Source organism: Chenopodium quinoa, unplaced genomic scaffold (genome assembly GCF_001683475.1).
Source record: "Chenopodium quinoa cultivar QQ74 unplaced genomic scaffold, ASM168347v1, whole genome shotgun sequence".
Taxonomy (NCBI): Eukaryota; Viridiplantae; Streptophyta; class Magnoliopsida; order Caryophyllales; family Amaranthaceae; genus Chenopodium; species Chenopodium quinoa.
In genome coordinates this window covers 7739825-7750919 of record NW_018743850.1, presented here as the reverse complement: position 1 = coordinate 7750919, position 11095 = coordinate 7739825, and the positions used below count along the sequence as shown (strand labels likewise).

Genomic DNA, 11095 nt, shown 5'->3' with positions numbered 1-11095 from the left:
TTTATTGAAGTCAATGTTCAACTACATAAGGGGGATTTGTAAGGATATTCTTGTTATGCAAGAAAATGCATCACATTATCATACTTTTTAACAGATATGATATAAAAAGATTACAGAGTAGTTTATTGATACTAATCCATATAAAATGAAGATGCAAATTATTTCGTTTTCTAGAATGCTCAAATTAGTAGTACTCCGTACTTGTGTTCATTAGGAAAAACGAAATAATACATTCGAGAAATATTACAAGATACTTCGTAAGAGCTTTAACATTGAGCTCCCACTTGATTCTCATATGAAATAAGTAGTTAAATCTTATTTTGTATATCTATGGTCTACATTTATTCAATGAACTGAAAGAAAATTCAGAAAATACAGAGTAAAAAACGAAGACAATTGAATTGAAGATCTTATTTTGTTTAGGCAGCAAATATTCATTTTTAAAAGAAATGTCTTAGTCTAAAACAAAAAATTAATCACAGGACTAGAACAATAAGTCAAACATACCATCACCCTAAAGCTAAAGAGTGCAAATTGAATTTGATCACTCTATAGTAAACATCTAGACTCTATGCTGAATTACATAAAAATTTCTTGTCAGATATAAACTTTTTTAGCAAAAAAACAGTTTTATATAAGACAGATCAGAAATATGCCAAAAAACAAAGCTTATCTTAGCTTGCAAACTATCAAGTATGTGAAAAACTAAAGGAAAAGCGCAGGGAGTCATTAGATGTGTGAATCATGCCAATTGATAAACAAAAAAAATCGAAACTCCTGAATATTCAACCAATATAACCTGATCGCATTTTATGAAAAACTTCATAGAATAAAATGATGTCAGACACAGATATTTATCTGAATTTATCATCACTTAAAAACATATCATTCCTAAATCATTCTTCAATCTGTCTCTTGCTCAAAACTCAAACGCGCAGTTTATTTATGCTATGCACTATGAATAACAAGATCAATGAAAATTTTCATAACAGAAAGGACCCAGAGGCCGGAGGCTGCGGATCAGGCTAGTCAAGCTGGTGCTGGCCTATCCACAATAACTCCATCAAGCACCGTTGAGGTTATGTACATAACGAGAAACAATATCAATCTAGTACCTAAGCCATGATAAAAAGGCTTCAAACCGCCTTAACTCATGGTTAATTAGATTCTAACTAGCTTCAAGTTGATCAGAAACAGTCAAAAACTAGCAGCTACTACTTCATATAAGTGATAAGGTTGTCCAAGTAGACAAAAGTTTAATATATTACATATCAAAGAATAGTTTGAATTAAGTTAGCTCATCCAAGTAGACAAAGTTATTATAATGGGATAAACCATAAGCAGCAAGGACAACCAATTATTTTTATCCGCTGATTTCAAGAATTCTATGCGAAATTGAGTAAAACAAACTCCTCAGTATATTACATTCAATCCTTAAAAATACAAATATATAATAAGAAGAAAGGCAGTTATATCAATTCTCCATTCTTATCAATAATAGAACTAGTCATAATGCATATATCAGCATTTTTAGCCAGGTAAAATAAAATATTCTAGCAGTTTGTGACTTCTGCAACAATTTTCAGTCACTGGTCTCAGGTTAATTTTTCTCCCCTTCCTTTATACCGGGCCTCCCCCACAAATTCTATCAAGAAATCCTCTGGTTAGAAGTTTAACATCAAGACATAATATCTTACTCCTTCGATCACCTTCAGTTTTATGCTATTTTTTATTTATTTAAATCTTATACACACTTCATAGCAACATAAGAAAACCTTAAAATAAGTTTCTGGGTTCAGCCTACACAAGCATCCTTCTGTTGAAAAAAAACACCACATATGCACCTAAAAGAAAAGGGAAAGCTTTAAAGTAATGTAAGACCGTGGAGAAAAAAAAAAAAAAAAAAAAAAAAAAAAAAAAAAGGGCGACTCGAAGCAATATGCGCTGCAAAATAACTAGTCTTCACTCTTCAGATTATTTTGAGCTTAAGACACTAACAGATGTACTGGATCCCCAGACTAGTGAGGTTGTCAAGGTTTTTGATAAGATCTGCACAATTTCATCGATAAAAGGGCGTTTTCCTGGATCTTTTCTCAAGCAACGATCAACTAGCACGAGCATAGTATATGCAATATCAGTAGGGTAATCCTCCCCAAGCGAAGAATCCATAATTTCTTTCAAGCTCGAGATCCCGCCCTCACTCAGCACAGAGCTTAATATTTCTGATAAATGAACCTTAACCCCTTCATAAAGACTAGCAACATCCTTCCCAGTTAGCACCTCTAACAACAGAACACCAAAGGCATAAACATCAAGCATGGGAGAGACTACTCCGTTCTCCAAATACTCAGGAGCCAAATAACCCTTTGTACCCACAATGTGATTTGTTAACGTAAATTGCCCATCATTCCCTTTGATAGGTCTTGAGAGCCCAAATTTGGCAATTTTTGCCCTGAACTCATTATTCAGAAGAACATTGTTGCTCCTTATATCCTTGTGAATGTGTGGCGGGTTTGTATAGGTATGAAGATAGTTAAGCCCGGTTGCAACATCGCAAGCCACCTGGATTCTCTTTCCCCAACTGAAGGATTTTCCATCAGGGTTGTCTTGAAAGATCCAATCCCTCAATGGTCCATTGCTTGCATATTCATACACAAAGTACCAAACCCCGTCATCAAAACAAACCCCCAGCAACCTGATGAGGTTGAAATGGTTGATCTTGTTTAGTACACTAATCTCTTTGCTGACATCTCCATCCATCTTCTTAATAACCACTTCATCACCGCTAATATTTCCCCTATATACTGATCCTTTAATCCAATGATCAGAGCTGAAATTCTCTGTCGCCGCCTGCAAGTCTGTGAAGCTATACACTTTCAGGGAAGCTATTCTAGTTATACTCTCAAGAAACTCAAGGGATTCTTTCTCTGGTGCCTGCTTCACTAGAGCGTTTTCTTGTGCTTCAAGGTTTTGTATTGACATATTAAGATCAGTTTTTTTCCTCATAAACATCCTTTGAAACATAAATAAAGTCATTGACCCTACTACTAAAATAAACACACCCCCAGCAACTGCCCCTAGCCCGAAATAAACCCATTTCTTGTTCGAATCCCCACTAGACGACATTGGAAATGGTGTTTCTATAGAGGAAAGGTAGGTGGAGAAGATGTTGGTGGTGGTACGTAAGGAAGATACTCTAATCTAGAAACATTAGGAGGGGTCTGTAACGGTAAGAAGGGTTGTGAAAGGGTTGATAACATCATCCTGCTCGGATTTTCCATTGGCCTCAAGAGTTTGTCCAACGTCAGCTCCAAAATATGTAGCTATACCCCCAATAGCAGTATTGCTTGGTTGGATCACAAAGCTCACAAGATACTTGATCCCTAAATTAAGTTGCCTCCGAGTAGGACAAGCACACCTTAGAGGTATAGTAAGGTTTTCATTAGGGTATATATTAACTATATTTGGACTGAATTTCTGAGCTCGGATAGCCCTGCAAGTAGTCAAACCTTCAAAGGTATTGTTAGCTAGCAAGTAGTAAGTATCACCAGCTTGAACAACATGAGTGGTATTGGTTTGGTAGAACCTACCAACACAGGAGCATGTCACAGGAATGATCACCTTGGTGTTTGTTGCCAAGGCCATGTTTTCTGCAACGTTTTTATTAAATGCGGATATTTGGGTTGCATTGATAGAGAAAAGAGAGGCGATGGAAGAGACGGTGTTGTAGGGAGGTTGAGTCCGGTATATGAGAAAAGTTTGGCAAGATCGGTTCATGCCATTGCAGGTGTATCCAAGAGCAGAAGACTCATTTCGACGGCACACATTCCCAGCATAAGGCTGCTGGGATGTGATTAAACCGGGGAAGTAGAAGTAGAAGTAGAAGATCGAGAAAAAGAAGGCGGATATGAATGAAGAAAAAGCCATTTGAATTTAATTAGGAGAGGCTGAGATGGTGAGAGGTTGAAATGGAATGAGGATATATAGAATTCTTAATATAGCAATCTTTTGTTTTTTTTTTTTTTTTTTTAAGTGGGTTTACTGTGAGTGGAAAGCAAATTTACACTCACCGCAATGTTGAGAATTTGTTATAACTTACGTAGGAAAGTTGAGGGAAGTTGCTGTTTTGTATCACACACACACACAAAAGAAAAATTAAATAAATAATAAAGAAGCAAAATTTGAAAGGAAAGCTCATATGTGGTCATGGGAGGAGGTATTGAAGTCAATAGTCAACTACAGAAGACAGGATTTGTAAAGATACTCCTATGGTAGAAGATTCTAGCATCACAAAGGGACAAGTTTCAAAAATAATTATAAGAAAAAAAAGATAGCTTGTCTCTTGAAAACAAATGGATGAAACGAACAGATAGATGTAATTTATCCTTTGCTCTTTAAATGATTGAACTTTTTACTTTATTACTTAGGGAATTCTTATAAGGATCAATTCACTATCATTAACACTATTCTTCTCTTAACTACAAAATACTTTTAAGAAAGAGCTTGTCATAATAATGACATTCAAATGACATTCAATAAAAGTAATTTTTTCAAAGAAAAACACAATCACAAAATAGTTTTCCTTTGTTTAGATCCTCACAAGTTGCAAAACGATGAGGATAGGTGAGACTGTGAGAGGGGAGAAAAGAAAAGTAAAGATACTCCGTAATTTGACTTTCCTTTTCTGATATAATGAATATATTTTCATCACCATCACAAAAAAAAAAAAAAAAACTTACTGCGCCTTATTACAAACCAAACAGATGAAAAGGTAAATTTATTTTCCCGGACTTAAAACTTCGCGTTAACACCCTGACTTAAAACTTAAGTCTTCAATCAGCTAGTATCACTTTGTCAATAGCTAATAAAGAGTGCACATTGAATTTCATTTTTCAATCCAAAAGTGTACATTGAATTTGAGCATTGTTTTTTACGTTTTTGTCCACCTTACTTTTCCCACCACGAATCCAAATAGATGTGCAATTATATGGAAATATTCTACATTTAGTGAAAAAGATCAGTTGACAATGAGTGTGCCTATTCACACAACGGGTCGGTAGTGAACAAGTAATAGCGAAGCATTTTGGTAAGTCCACTAGTCGTGGTCTCGTGTACCCCGTCAATTATCGCTAATGCGATCTGCTATCAATTAGTTTCGAAGTACACTAAAAATGAAAAATGAAATATCAACTAAGTTCCTCACTCAAAAACTCCCGAATTTATCTAAGCCGAACTTATTGGCCCTAATCTAAATTTATTCTTAGCTACGACTGTAAACTAGCTCATCAAATAAATTTTTCCAGTAAGTCCACATAATTGGACTTTTGACAGCAAATCCAATCACAAAAGAACAAAAAAGGAAAGAAAAAATATGACAGCCACCACACATAAATGATCTCTTCACTAACATAGTAACATCCAGTGTTCAAGTCAGTTTGGAAATAATACCGTTCATATTTCGCACAAAACAGACATCGTGCATCAACTCAATAAACTGTATTGACCAATGACTAAACTATTTAATCCATAAGCTAAACTTGTAAAAACAAGAGATACATGAGATCCTGTTGACCCAACAAATTTTAGGCACAAATTAAGCACAGCTACATATAAACTTTTTTTTACCAAAAAAATATCTATTTCTATTATGTAAGGTATACAAAAAAAGTCATGTATATACAAAGAATTTACAAAGCAAAAAATATCCATGATTATATGAATATCAATCAGCACCCATAATTGCACAAGGATTTTTCATCCGGCTGAGGACTGTAGTCACTTACCAAGATCCTAAACATAAATAAAGTATTGTAAAGAAGAAGAGAAGAGCCATACTGAGCCAATATGCACAGCATTGCAAATTACATAAACAACTGCTGCATCCTCCATTTGCGTGTATCTCCATTACAAGAAGTAAAATGCAAATCACTAGACAGAATATAGCACCTGCGATGCTCTCACGTAGTTCATTGGCCAGCCAGTTTGGCATGACAACAAAGAACAGAAATCGAGAGACAGAAACTGCAAGCAAGAATATCACATTTTAATACTTTATAATTGATAAACTGGGTTACATTTGATGCAAAAAATAGTTTACCTGGAAATACATCAGGAAAGCAGTAATTTGCTGCAATAGCAAAAATAGCAACCCAACAGCCGAATTGTCCTCTGCAACATGAGGGAGATGATCTTCAGTAATTTTCTTACACAGAAAAGAGTTCAAATCTGAGAAGGCCAGAAATTTGCCAAGAATCTTTAAAACCACCTTAATATCTGGAATATAGCTTCTGGGAGGCTAGCCGTAAGAAATAGGGCCAGAAGTGAAGCTTGCAGCCTTGATCTTCTCCCCAACAGGTTCAAAACTAATAGAAACCTACAGCAATAGCCAAGGAAGAAGGAAAGACAGATACTTGATCAATAAATGTGTAAACAAATCATATTAATGTACAAAATATAAATTAAACATTTGAGCAACAGCAAAATAGTATATCATCAGAGGAATGTGACAGAATAAGAGCTGGTAGAATCAAATTATAAACATCTTAGAAGTTTAATATGAAGCTGAAACATTTTTCAAACAGATAATTCAGCTACCTGTCTTTTTTTCTCACAGAGTCATCCAGCTCTAAGGTAGCAAAATATCAAAAACGGTACCTATACATCCTAAATAATTTCCAATCCAATTTCTTTATCCATACTAATATAAAAAGCATCATTAACTCGTAACATTAAGGTCATTAACACTTAGTCTACAGATTCCAAAATTACAGAGACCTGAATAGTACTGTCAGCCATACTGAATTTTTTAATGGGCCATATATCCCTCTCTTTGCAAAATTTGGTGAAATATGTTAAAGAGGTCCTAGTCTAGTGCTCTGTGTATTGTGTAATGTGATATCCACATTAAGCAGTCCGAGGTACAAATAGTTTATAGAGAAGACGCAGGAGGTGATGGGCTGTGCATCACAAAGACACAAACACAAGGTGCATTTGTGCCCATGCCTCTAATCACTTTCTAATACCAAGCTTGACATATATCCAAAGGATTGAAACCGAATTTCCAAATTCATCAGCCACCATCTTCAAACAAACCCAAGCTGATGGTAAGTTGAGTTGTCATCCTTCAATAAATGCTAAATTTGAGTTCCCATTTAGCAGTTGGCTCCCATAGATTTGACTTTGAATTGGAAATCACCTTCTCATGGAGGATACCAAAGAAGAACCCCTTTTTTTTTTTAATGAATAAAAAGGTCAACAATTCATCGTTTACTTGATTAGCTAATGCCTTGTAGGTAGGGAAACTAAGGAGGTGGGGGGTGCAATTCTGATGTCAAATACATCAGGCAATATAACAAAGACAGTCAACTCAACTAAGTTCTCTAAGTAAGGAAAAAAATCACCTTAGCATAGAAATCCCATACATTTGTTAGTACAGAACTACAGATGAACTGGTATTCCACATTTCCACTATCCCATCATGCTTTATATCTTGATTTTTAAGCTCCATTATAGCAACATGATATTCATTTCAAGACCGCAAGATTATTTCCAATAAAACAAGTGGTGGAAGATGAGTGATAGAAAATCCACGCGTCCAATTATGGAAATTTATGTCCCACTAACCCCAAGCCCCAATAATAAGGTGAGTCAACCTTGATCTTAGACTTGCTCAACTCAACTCATGAGCCATGATTGAATTCGACTCAATTAGTGCTTTAACCCAAAAGTAATCTCTATCTTGCAAGATTCTTTAATTCATTTATTGTCCTTATTTGGTTTATATATCAACCATAATATGAACAATGTTTGTTATTTATAAGATTGTATTGGAAATTTATAATACTCATAATGAAATGAACCTTAAACTCCCCACCCCCCCCCCCCATAGTTTAAATCAAGTAAATGGTAATATGCACCCTAAGTCATACGCCCAATGTTTCTACATAATTGCAACAATTTGACTTTACATTATCCATACGTTAACTTCGACCACTCATTTTTACAAATATATATATAAAATCAAATGTTTTGGATTAGTCTCAAACATATATTGTCAAATATCCTCAATTTTTTATACTTTAAACTTGTGCATAATGTGTTTGGACTTCACTTGAACCGAATTTTGATCAAATCAATCTCATTTACCGACATCTAAATTAGAAACATATTTGATAATATGCAAAAAATTTCCCAACTTTTATGTACTAAAAGAAATCAACTTTAATCAACCAGTATTCATCTGTTACTGTATAAATCAAAATTGAGAAAACGTGTTTTTTGAAAATTTCACATCGATCGCACAATTATCAAGAACAACAGGAGACCAATTACAATTGCAATACTAAAAAGTGGAAGAGATAACATTATTATAGAATTGATTCAAATTTAACACAAAATTCGATGATTTCGCAAATAGTGTAGAGCTTAAAAAGAGGAAAGAGAAACTAACAAGGCAGAAAAAGAAGCGCCCCAACAAAAGGCGGAGCGAATTGCTGCATTTCCATTTTCCGACGCAAAATCGCCGGCAATTACCGTCGCAACCATCGCAGAAAACGTATCCATCATTTCCACCTTCATATTTACCGACGCAATTATGGGGAGTTAAAAGAAATTACGGCGTTTTCCGATGAGATGAAAGCGTCTACTTAGCCCTCTCACCCACCGCCTTTACTCGGTTCTGAGTTTTCTAGAGTTGTTAAGTATTCCATATTTTTTTTTTCATTTTACCAAACAATTCGAATCTGGGGTCCCACTTATCTTTTGTTTAGAAGATTAAATGAGGTTCCTTGATTGTTTTGTTAACCTTAATCAAGTATGGTAATCCTTGTCGTATTCAATCGGGTCAACTGGTTGTCTAGCTCTCGTTTCGTGCCAAAGTATATGCGCCCTTCTACACTTTGGCTCCTTTGTTTTTCCATTTTTGTTGAAATGTGCCACAAGGACTATATACACAAGCTCAAAGTAAATATTAGGGTGCATTCTATTCACCTGATTTTTACTTATCTGATCTTATCTAAACTTATTAGCCTTTATTAGAACTTATTTTAGTTATAAATTGAACATGGGTAGCCCTGATTAATCCTTATCACAAGTTATCTGAAATTATTATTCCCAAACTTATCTTATCTAAACTTATTAACTCTTATATGAACTTATCTGAACTTATTTTTCCTGAAATAAATGGAAATAAGGTGAACAGAATAGGGCCTTATAATATACGGTAAATTTTAGGGTCATTGTCTTAGGCCTTGTTCTTTTGATCTGTTGTGGTATGTTGTGCTCTGCTAAAATCTAATATACTCTGCTCTGCTGAGTATTAATAACCTGCTCTGCTAACACCTGCTCTCCCAGAAGCGCTCAAAAGAACAGGACCTAATCATTAGGTCAAGAGCTCATTAATAAGCTTTACACAACGTAGTATTAGATTTCATTTACATTAAGATCTATACAATACTTTTTCAAATAGCTAGAATGATGCGTATTTATGTAGCTATTTTGAGTTTCTCGAATAAAAGAAACAATCTTTAAACCTTTCTTGGATTTTGATATGTTTATTATACGATTATGGTGGTATGTATTCGTTTTTCTCGAGGAAAAGACGAGTAAAGATTTTTTGTGAAACAATGATAGAACTCCCAAGGCTCGGTTGAGAGGCGGCAATACTTGAAGGCTCGGTACAAGAATCAAACTTTAGCACAACGACAAGGTTTAACAAACCATAAACACAAGCTAAGCTCACGGTTTTCATATGATAATCAAAACTTAAATCTGATTTTTGTTAATTATTAACCACGTATTTATAAGCTAAATAATAATTAGCCTAAAATCGTGTAGAACAAATTCTAATCTAACTAGGAAACTAACCCTAACTTGTAAACGTAATATTTTGCAAATATGATCTTTAAAGTTAAACTATCTTCTACTAACCGAATTAAACTAACAAATATCAACGGTTAATAGACGACTCAATCATAATTGTAAAAAAAAAAAAAAAAGTACTTAAAATCTTAGTCATGATGCCTTGATCCGCAACATACTCCCCTCTTGAAAAAAACTTATTTCAAGTTTTAGCAAAGCATGGAACCAAGATATCATCCAAATCAATCGAAAATGAACCAAAAAATTATGTCTAGTCCATCCAGTCACAACATGCGTAGAGCTCACAACATGAAATGCAATACAATGTTCAATCGAATGATCCAAAAATATAATTGATGACACACGTTTATCAATACAATTATTGAAATAATCTGTGAAAATATTTGCATCCCAATTATCACCATCAAAGGAACTAGAAGAAATTAGACCTTTTGATTCCAACCTACATACCTCAAATTTATCTTCCTCATCTGAGATGGTACTTGACAAAAATACATCTTTGTGCTCCATAGTTTCCTTTTCTTCTACTAGTTGCTGATGAGATTGCTCTAAAATTGAATTTGTAAGATTATCACTCGGTAAAGCTACAATCTTTTCCTCGTATATAGCCTCAACAATAGGTTGCTCTACTTTTTCCTTCTCACAGGACATATCTTGTAAGCCACATCTCACGATACATCTTTGATGACGTGCTTCAATTCTTTCCAAGCATTCATTCATTTTCTTGATTTCTACCATAAATGCTTCAAACAAACTTTGATTCTCCATGGTTGCTTCGACCTAACTAGGTAGAACAGGTTCGTCAAAAGTTTGATGTTGCTGAGAATTCGTTACTCAGCGAAAAATCATAAAAAGTTACAGGATTAAAGTTAAATGTTTTAGAGTCCAACGCAAAAAGATTCGTGCAAAATCTCCAAGTAGAACTCCATATATGAACCAAAAGTTTCTGCTGTGCAAAACTGGTACAAAAACAGACCCCTTGACGAAAACACGCCCAGTTTAATAGCAAACTACGTCTAAAAACTTTGAAATTTTGTAGGTGAAAACTAGATAAAAAGTTATCCAAATTTGAAAAAAATAATCATTCAAAAAGAGTTAGGAATGAAGCCAAACAATCTGACCTACAAAACTGTCCTTTTTAGGCCATATTTCTGCCAAGATTTTGTACGAGTCTGCACCCTTTTCCCTCGTCAAATAGCAGTAGTAGCAACCACAC

The 11095-nt window shown here is 34.6% G+C and overlaps 1 pseudogene; it reads right to left on the bottom strand.

Annotated features, from left to right (window-relative positions):
* Window positions 1–1330: 1330 nt before the first annotated feature.
* On the bottom strand, window positions 1331–8863 carry LOC110686224 (annotated as a pseudogene).
* Between the last annotated feature and the right edge of the window lie 2232 nt (window positions 8864–11095).